The following is a 7911-nucleotide window of genomic DNA, read 5'->3' on the forward strand; positions in this document are numbered from 1 at the left end:
GCCTTATTTTCTCCAAACCACCACCACCATGTGTGGATTGGACTGAGAGAGTGATTGGCTCAAAATCACCCAATTGGCTTTCATGCCAAAGGTAGGACTAGAACTCACTGTCTCCTGGTGATTGACCCAAAGTCACCTAGCCAGCTTTCATGCCAAAGATGGAACTAAAACTCACAGTCTCCTGGTGATTGGCCCGAAGTCGCCCAGTTAGTTTCCACACCTAAGGCAGGACTAGAACTCCCAGACTCCTGGTTTCTAGGCCAGCACCTTCAGTATTACATGAAGCTGCCTCTCAATGTCCTTTGTTAAATATCTTCCAGGCTAGTAAAAAGTATAACTAATCCTTGCTGAGTAATTGAAATGTTCATGCTATGCCCATTTATCAGTAGACATTTTCTTGGAAAAACAAAGTTGAACTTTCTTTGCCTTGCTTGGCTTGTTCTCAGGAACCTTAAACAAAGCCACAAAACATTTGCGAGAGCGTGGTTGTTGGAAAGATTTGACTTGAATCTGAAGAGATACACAAGTTGCATCTTGGAACTTGAAACAGGCAAGGATTAAAGGCAGGAGGGGGAGAGAAATTCACAAGATATAAACACAGTGATTGAATTGTGTAAGGCTGTGATAGGAAACATCAGATATACTAGGGGTGTAGCTAAAGGAGAAAGTTAAGAAATCAACATCCTGAAAGAAAGCAAGGGTGTGCCACTTCTGAATATTTGCCAAGAAAACAGTGTGCAACCATTCCTAGAATCACCAAGAATCCAGAAGGACTGGAAGATTTTTTTTCCTCTAGGAGTAAAGGAGGTGTACTTTCATTGATCATCTATCCCACTTTGCTGTTGTGAATGCATTATGAATTTTGAGAACATATTGTGGATGCTCTCACAAAATCACTGCTAAGGTAGGCTTGATCAGCGTGTTAGGGGAAGGTTACTGCAAAATCCATTCCCACCCCACTCTAGAGCCAGCCAGAGGTGGTATTTGCTGGTTCTCCGAACTACTCAAAATTTCCGCTACCAGTTCTCCAGAACCTGTCAGAACCGGCTGGATTTCCCGCCTGGTTTTATTTTTTATTTTTTGTAAAAAGTTTTATTTTTTCCTTTCCATATACAGTCACAAATATATATTCTCGTAAATGCTATTAATGTTCATCTGTTGGCTTCTAGCATTTATCACAACCTGTTTAAAAACATAAAAAACACAATTGGTATCGCTTTCTTACCATCCCGCATCTCCATCTTATTTTGCAACAACCCTACTTCCCTCTGGTTTTATTATTGCTTCCCACCCTAGTACACATTCTGTCTCTCAGACTCTAAAGCAGTGGTTTGTCAAACTTGTTAAGCTATATGGACTTCAATTCCCAGAATTCCCCAGCCAGGATGGGGAATTCTGGGAGCTGAAGTCCACTCATGTCAACCAAGGGATTCTGAGACTTGAAGTCCATATATCTTAAAGTTGCCAGGTTTAAGAAGCATTGCTGTAAAGGGACAATTGAAAACAAAATGTTAGATACTGGAGCTTAAGTAGTGTGAGGTACAGTAGGAACAACAACAAAAAAACTAGACCCCAAATTTCCAAATAATTAGAAAAATACTTTTTTTCTATGGTGGCACTCACATTAACTGAACATCTGAATTGGCTGCGCAATGAAAACTGGATTGAGGCCAACACTAGTCAGAATAATCCGGTTGAAACCCATCAGGTTTAAATAGGGAGGATATTGAGTTCAACACTGTTGCTAAATTACCCAATTGCATTGTTTATAGAAAAATGACAACGGCTATTTTATAGTTAGGCAAGGGAATGTAGAATTGGGTGGTCCGAGAATGTTTCCAAGGAGCTCTAATAAACTTTAATTGTTGTGTTCCATTTGGTCATGTAGACAGGCATTTGGAGCGAAGTAGAGCTGGAGCAAGAGATGTTCTCCGTGACTAAATGAAGCATAACTATTAAAAGTTTTATTAGGAAAGGGGGGAAGGATCCATGAAGGCAAGAAAAATTGGGTATTCTGCTCAGCTGATTGCTGGAATGCAAGGAAGGGAATCTTTTAGAGAAGTGTTCCTCAACCTTAGCAGTTTGAAGATGAGCAAACTTCAATTCCCAGAATTCCTCAGTCAGCCAGCATGTCTGACTGGGGAATTCTGGGGATTGAAGTCTGTGCATCTTCAAACTACTAAGGTTGAGAAACATTTTTTTAGAGGATTGTAGAATGGAGCAAATGCAAGAGAGAAAAAGCAAGAATCAAGAGAAACGTTTCTGAGTTTCTGCATAAAAAAGAATGAGGGCTAAGAATAGGAAAGTCTTACCTGGAGAACTGGATATTTTATTTTTGAGATGCTTCGGCTTAAGATGCAGCTGGTGAAGGAAGAAGGATCTGTGATAAACTCAAAAATGTAGTATACATTTTAAAACCAAAACCATTCAGTGGCGAAAGGTGAATAAGTAGGATGTTGTAGATATGTAGGGTGCATTCTATAGTATATCTTTATTTCTCTCTCTAGCGAGGCGTACATTTTGTGCAGCTACTATCCTAGTAAAAATATTAAACCATATTTAGTAGCAAACCACTGCCTGCCTCTTTCCTAAAACCCATTTCAGCTTTCAGATTATCTTTTGCTATTCCTGCTTTCCATTCCTAACAAGATTTATGTGCTCAGATGAGAAATTATGCCAAGCAAACATTATTGAGCCTTGTAATTAAATATTTTTATATCGGCTCCTTGGCAGATCTGGTTCTTCAGACAGTTCTGTTTGTCTTTCCAAATATTTTAAAGTTCTAGTTTTATACATTTAAAAAACTGAATTCAGGGAAGGGGAGGAGAGGGGTGGTGGTGCACCAAGGCCTCTCTTCTTAAGAGTCAGAAACTAAGTTTCATAACAAGAAAATCACAAGTCTAAATCAGAAGGCCTAAAGATTATATATCATAACTCGAACTGCCAACCAGGCTGAGGAAAACCAGTCTGACAAGTTTTTTGCTTTCTAGCCAGTTGCCCAAAAGGCTGTTTTGTTTTGTTTTGTTGCCTGCCTTCAACCTTTCCCCACCCTGCACCAATGCAGAGAATTATCTGTATTTAACACAGTTGTGCATCAGGCTTCACCCCCCCAAGACCTTAATCTTGTCCCTTACTTAAAGCAGGCTATCCTGGGCCTCATCTTAGATCTTAGGACTTGGATCCTGAGAATTTCAACTCTATGCCATCTCCCTAAGTCTACCCCAGGACGCAGGTAGTCGCTTTGATCTCGTGAATGCATTATGAATTTTGGGAACATGTTGTGGGTGCTCTCACAAAATGACTGCTGAGGTGGGCATGATTGGTTCAGAGGTGGGTTCCTACCAGTTCGCACCTATTCGGTAGAACCGGTTCGTCAAATCTACCGAATCAGTTAGAAGAGATTCCACCAGTGGACCCGGAAAGCAGGCCACACCTACAGAAGAGGTTCCAAAAAATTTTGAAACCCACCACTGCCACAGAGAGAGAGAGAGAGAGAGAGAGAGAGAGAGAGAGAGAGAGAGAGACTGACTGGCTGACTGACTGACTGACACAGAGAGAGAGAGAGAAAGAGAAAGAAAGGAAGAAATAAATAAAAAAGAAAGAAAAAGAGTGAGAGAGAGATGAAAGAAAAAAAGAAAAAGGGGCAGAGAGACAAAAGGAAGGAGAGAGAGAGAGAGAGAACACATGGCCGGCAAGCCACTCCCACCAGGTCACATGGCCGGCAAGCCACTCCCACAAAGGAGGCCACACCCACAGAGTAGGCTCCAAAAATTTTTGAAACCCACCACTGGGTTGGTTGTAAAATACCTTTGCTAGAAGGTATTTCTGCCACTAAAAGCCCAGCAGGATTTTAAATGACAGCTCGGTTTTAACTTTTTTTCTGGACAAGGGAAGCCACTGAGGACAATATACGGGGGTCACAAATGTGAGGATTGTTTCATTGCACCATGTGTGGATTTATTGGTTCCCAGCCTAGTACACATTCTTGTCTCTCAGACTCTTAAATCAGAGTTTTGTCAAACTTGTTAACATATGTGGACTTCAACTCCCAGAATTACCCAGCCAGGATGGAAAATTCAGGGAGTTGAAGTCCACACATCTTAAAAGTTGTCACGTTTGAGAAACATTGCTGGAAAAGGACAGTGGAAAATAAAATGTTAGACACTGCAGCTTAAACAGTGTGTGGGGACACAAAAACCTAAAACAAAAATATTCTAAATAATCAGAGAAATGCTCTTTTCTACAGCAGCACCCACATTAGCATCATTTCGATGCCAGTCAGATGCATTTTATTTCCCCAGACTTCTTAATAATACTTTAATTGTATTTTGTTGCATTGTTTTAGATGTTGTTTAGAACACCTTGCTCTTGCCTAGTTTTTATTTTTACTTTTTAAAAACTGTATAGTATCTATTTTAACAGTATTTTATTGTTATCACACAGAAATCTTGATAGTTGGGCAGTTTAACCTTTTTATTTTATTAAAGAATGAATTAAAGTTAACGTAGACTAAAACAAAGTAGGGAGCAAATTTCCCTAAACCCAGACTAAGAAATATTCTCAAAACTATTATCCCCAATATATACACACAGAGATAGGTAGGCATTCATACGTATAAGCTCAGAACTTGATGATAATTGCCTTGGGACGCTGCGGATGTTCACTTTCTAATACAGCAAATAAGGTGACTAACTTTTACATCAGCACGCATTCCTTAAAGCTATTTCATTGTCTGGAAGCATCCTGTCTAATTGTTTCCTAAAACAATCATTCACAGTAAATAGCAAATTATGCAGTAATGCACTTACATATGTGTGCGCACAGACAGGCACACACACACACACAATAGTTTTTGCATTTAACTGCCTTGAATGGATTGGATTTATCTTCATCCAGGTGGGTTTTAAACTCTTGGGGGGGGGGGGTGGATTTGCATTTGCCCAGCCCTTAACAGTATCTGTATGCCCTTTTTATTTTATCAGTCCCTGCTTATGAGAAGTTCCAAGCACTTGTGTTTCACCAAAAGGGATTTTTTTTTTCCTGAATGAAACTTCAAAATAAAGCCTCTTCCAGAATTGAGGAACTGAAATTGAATAATTTCAGGATGTTCTTGTTTAGATTTCATCTGGGACACAATGAAATGAGGTGATCTTAAAAAAAGAAAATACTGTTTTAGATAAAAAGAGTCAATGACTTGAGTTCTGAAACAGTTTTGGAAATCAATTCCTGCTCGAATAAGGAAGCCTTTTCAATATTTCCTTCCTTAAAGTCGTTGCAAGAAGTACTTAGCCCAGTAATTAGATTATCCGACCTGGTTGGTGCCTCATGATCAGAATTTTATAACTGATAAGCTGGCCTCCTATCTGCTCTCCCCCAGGGTTTACCCCTCACCTGATACCTGTGCAGGTGGGAAAGAAGTAAAAAAAAGTGGGACTGCCAGGAGTGGGTCCCACTGCACAGCATAATGACAGTGTTTACAAACACAGAGAGAATGAACATTTCTGGATTCCACCAATATCTCTGCATAACAGAAGGGACCTTGTGTTTTCGGAGATTCTCAGCCACCCAGATCATGGTTGTCCCAAAGGTGCTTTTTCAAGAGGCAACTGGACTTTCTGGTTTTCTTTGAAGACATTTCACTTCTTGGGTGAGAAGCAAAAGTCTCCAAAGAAAAACCAGGAAGTCCAGTTGCCTCTTGAAAAAGCATCTTTGGGACAATCTTGGAGGTCTTCTAGTCCAACCCCCTTCTCAAGCAGAAGACCCTATACCAGTGTTTCTCAACCTTGGCAACTTGAAGATGTCCGGACTTCAACTCCCAGAATTCCCCAGCCAGCTGGCTGGGGAATTCTGGGAGTTGAAGTCCGGACATCTTCAAGTTGCCAAGGTTGAGAAACACTGCCCTATACCATTCCAGATCAATAGTTGTCCAATCTCTTCTTTAGTTGTTGGAGCAGCCACAACTTTTGGAGGCAAGCTGTTCCACTATTGTTCTGACTGTTACCAAATTTCTCCTTCGTTCTAGGTTGCTTCTCTCCTTGATTAGTTTCCATCCATAATCTTCCTTTATTGCTTCCTTCTGCAAAACCTGAGGTTTACAGGTTATGGGTTTTTTTTTCCCTTTGGAGGAAGAATGACCACTGCCTAACCCAATGTTTTTCAACTTCAGCAACTTTGAAGACATGTGGACTTCAGTTCCCAGATTTCCCCAGGTAGCATGTGGTAAAATTGCCAAGTGGTCACCCTGTGGGGTTCACGGTGCTCTCTGAGCTTGGTGGTTTTCTCACAGACTTTTTTTTTATTACCCAAATGAAACTAGTTTAGGTCTGGCACTGATGATGCTACCTGGTTTGCGCAATGAAACATCTGCAAGGAAACCACCAAGCTCAGAGATCCTCTAGGACCCCCTCATTTCAACCCTGTGCTATTTAAGTACTCTTCTTTTTCGGCCTCATTTTTCGCCTTTGTTAAGAGGGGACACTCTTTGAGGCCGATGTGAGAAAAGGCCTTTTAAAAAATATACTAGTTTGGCACTTTGCTTTCCAGCACACCTCTGGGGAAACCTGAGGAAGTGGTAACACGCACACATACACTAGACGGCAGCACTGAATTTATAGCCAAACAGCCCTGGAATTTCTTTAATCCTGAGATCAGCGACAGGTTGATGCTGCCACCTGTGGAGAAATGTTTTTATTCATGGTTTGCATGATACCACAAGAATAAACAAGGAAGGCTTTGGCAGTAGTTTCTTCCAAGCTGTTCCCCTAATTTCAGAAGAAAAAACTAAACATCCATAAACTATTCCTGAAAACAGAAGAGTGGCTGTGATCCTTTCAGTACTTCGGTTGACTTTACAGATCCGAATAAGCAAGAATACTTCTTTGGTGGTGGCTCTTGCAGGACTTGCAAAATCACAAACAACTGGGGTTTAGTGGCTTAGCAAGCTCAAAGCAGTGATGGTTTATTCAATAAATCATGGTTATGCAAGGGATGCTGAACAGGGTGTTTGAATCCAAGCTGTCCAAGCAAAATGTTCAGTATTGTACATAGCAATAGCAATAGCAGTAGACTTATATACCGCTTCATAGGCCTTTCAGGCCTCTCTAAGCGGTTTACAGAGAGTCAGCATATTGCCCCCAACAATCTGGGTCCTCATTTTACCCACCTCGGAAGGATGGAAGGCTGAGTCAACCCTGAGCCGGTGAGATTTGAACCGCTGACCTGCTGATCTAGCAGTAGCCTGCAGTGCTGCATTTAACCACTGCGCCACCTTGGCTCCTACATCAGGGGTATCAAACTCGATTTCTTTGAGGGCCACATCAGGGTTGTATTTGACTTTGGGGCCAGGGTGGGCATGGCCGGGGTGGGCGTGGCCAGCTCGACATCACTCGTGTCGGGGCATCTGTGGTGGCCCGAATGCTCTGCTAGTGAAAACAGGCTTCCAAGCTCTGTTTTCAGCTGCGACAGCTTCCTGCAACCCTCCTGAGCTCTGTTTTTGCTGACAGAGGCACCACAGGCCAGTCCTTTGCTGTTTCCAGAGTGATTCCATGGGTCAGATCACCTCATGGGCTGGATGCAGCCCTTGGCCCTTGAGTTCGACACCCTCTGTTGTACAGAACTAACATCCTGAAAACTTGCAGGTTTGAAAAAGCAAAGGGAAGTTAAGTATACTTTTGATTGCTCAGTTTTTAATACAGGTAGTCCTCAACTTTTAACAATTCCTTTAGTGATCGTTCAAAATTACAACAGCACTGAAAAAAGTGACTTATGAGAGTGTTTCCACGTTTACAACTGCTAAAGCACCCTCTGTGGCCCTGTAATCATAATTTGGACATTTGGCACATGGCTCATATTTATGACGGTTGCAGTGTCCTGGGGTCATGTGATCAGTTTTTGCAATCTTCTGACAAGCAA

This window comes from Thamnophis sirtalis, unplaced genomic scaffold, assembly GCF_051295495.1.
Source record: "Thamnophis sirtalis isolate CommonGarterSnake01/CBP01778 unplaced genomic scaffold, rThaSir2_p1.2 scaffold_4, whole genome shotgun sequence".
Taxonomy (NCBI): Eukaryota; Metazoa; Chordata; class Lepidosauria; order Squamata; family Natricidae; genus Thamnophis; species Thamnophis sirtalis.